Genomic DNA, 2,636 nt, shown 5'->3' on the forward strand with positions numbered 1-2,636 from the left:
TTTTTCAGGCTGGCAGGAAGGTGACACCGAGACTGAGGTCCAGAGGGCTGGGGTGCAGCGGGGCCAGCTGGCGGGGGAGTCAGGCAGGGGAGGGGGGCCTTTCCTGCTGGGTCGGGGGCGGTCCCGGGAACTCACAGTTAGACCCTGTGAGGCCCCAAGATGTCCAGACAGCACCTGGGATCACAGCCCTTACGATACTCCATACCCGGGAGACCAATACCCCAGAGAGTCTCCAAGGGCACACAGCAGGCAGGGCGGGCTGTGCGTGCAAAGCCCCACAAAACGCTTGGGAAGAAGTTCACCACGGAGGTGGGAGAGGGTTAGGGGAGGTGCACGCCCAGACACCATGGGGCGGGGGTGTCTCCCGGGCCACAGTCAAGGTGATGAGGGCACATCCGGCGTGGGGGGCCCGGGAGCGACGGCGGCTCCCGCGGGCAGAAGACAATCCACCAGGACCCCCATCATGGGAGCGCACGCCCACCCTTGCTTCCCCACGCACAATCCCCGGCCACGGGCTGTGGAAGACAAAACCAAAGACAAATATATATGACCTCAAAGACACACGTGAGCAGACAACCCAGAGCCACCACGTTTGAAGACCACCCACCCCGCGAGAGCCACATATGGTCAAACCCAGTGAGGGCTCGGGTTCTGTGTTCAGGTGATCGGGATGCCTCCCTTCCTTCCTCCTCCACGCCTTGGTTTTTAAAACGACCCAAGATATGGGGCACCTGGGTGGCTCAGTCAGTTAAGCGTCCGCCTTCAGCTCAGGTCGTGATCTCGCGGTTCGTGAGTTCAAGCCCCGCGTTGGGCTCTGTGCTGACAGCTCCAAGAGTGGATGGAGCCTGCTTCGGATTCTGTGTCTCCCTCTCTCCCCACCCCTCCCCTGCTTGCGCTGTCGCTCTGTCTCAAAAATAAACACACACAAAAAATTTATGGAAATACATAATATTCATCTAGAAACTTGTATGAAGAATAATTATAAAGTGGGAAATAGTGTAAACCCTATCTTTTTTTTTTTAAGTTTTTATTGAAATTCCAGTTAGGGAACAGACACGTTCTATTCGCTTCGGGTAAAGTGATTCAACACTTCCCTACATCACTCCGTGCTCATCACGGCAAGTGGCCGCCTTAATCCCCATCATCTGGCCCACCCATCCCCCACCACCTCCCCCCTGGCGACCACCGTCAGTGCGCTCTCTAGAGTTCAGAGTCTGTTTCTTGGTTTGTGAGGACACAGTTATTTTTTTTTCAATGTTTATTTATTTTTGGGACAGAGAGAGACAGAGCATGAACGGGGGAGGGGCAGAGAGAGAGGGAGACACAGAATCGGAAACAGGCTCCAGGCTCTGAGCCATCAGCCCAGAGCCTGACGTGGGGCTCGAACTCACGGACCACGAGATCGTGACCTGGCTGAAGTCGGACGCTTAACCAACTGCGCCACCCAGGCGCCCCAGGACACAGTTATTTTTACCGCAAAGGCCACTTCCTGCTGAGGAAGAGCAACGACCCAAGATGGAAACACGGCAGACACTGGCAGGTGTCCGGAGACACCTGTCCCGGACTTCTTCCCAGCCACGGGCCAGGCTGTGACCCAACCTGCCTCGCGCCTGACCTGTCATGTGTCTTGTGCTCACCTGCTCGACAGGAAACCCCTGGGGACCCCCTTTTCAGTCAAGACGTTGTTTGCACCTTCTTTTATCTTTTGGTCAATCCTGCCAGGTTGTCTGAGTTTTGTTTCAACAACTTTGGGAAGAGAAGAATAAAGTTACGGGTCTTACACTGCCTGATCTCAAAACTTATTAGAGAGCTACAATAATCAAAACAGTGTGGTCCCAGCAGGAAGGCACACATATCGGCCAATGGAACAGAATAGAGAGCCCAGAAATCAAACCCTTGAGCCGGTGGCCAACGGCTCTTCAACAAGGGCACCAGGACTATTCGATGGGAAAAGGACAGTCTCTTCGACAAATGGTGCTGGGGAAACTGGGCATTCACATGCCAAAGAATGCAGCCAGACTCTTACCTTACTTATTGTATTTTGTGTGTACAGAAATTAACTCAAAACACATCAAAGACCTAAAAGTAACAGCAAAGACTCTAAAACTTTTAGAAGAAAACATAGCGGAATCGCTTCTCGGCCTTTTGGCTAAGATCAAGTGTAGTATTTGTTCTTATCGGTAGAAGAAAACATAGCGGAAAGCTTCCTGACGTTGGATTTGATAGCGACTGATTTCTTGGATATGACCCAAAAGCACAGTGGACCAAAGGAAAAACAGATAAATTGGACAACATCAAAGGTTAAAACTTCTGTGCGTCAAAGGACACAATCCACGGAGCTGGCAACCTACAGAGTGGGAGAAAATATGTGCGAATCGCACATTTGATAATGGGTTTAGTTAATATCCAGAAGGTAAATACAAAACTCCCACAACCCAACCACAAAGGAAGAAACCAAATAACCCAACTATAAAACGGGCAAAGGACTTGACTAGACATTTCTCCAAAGACATCCTGGTGACCCAAAAGCACATGAAAAGAGCCTCAACATCACTCATCATTAGGGAAATGCAAACCAAAACCACAATGGGATACCACCTCACATCCATCAGGAGGACAACCATCAGAAAAAAACG

The 2,636-nt window shown here is 51.3% G+C and overlaps 1 pseudogene; it reads left to right on the top strand.

Annotated features, from left to right (window-relative positions):
* The first annotated feature begins 2,129 nt into the window (after positions 1 to 2,129).
* LOC123587135 lies at positions 2,130 to 2,270 on the top strand (annotated as a pseudogene).
* Positions 2,271 to 2,636: the final 366 nt, after the last annotated feature.

Source organism: Leopardus geoffroyi, chromosome C3, assembly GCF_018350155.1.
Source record: "Leopardus geoffroyi isolate Oge1 chromosome C3, O.geoffroyi_Oge1_pat1.0, whole genome shotgun sequence".
Classification (NCBI taxonomy): Eukaryota; Metazoa; Chordata; class Mammalia; order Carnivora; family Felidae; genus Leopardus; species Leopardus geoffroyi.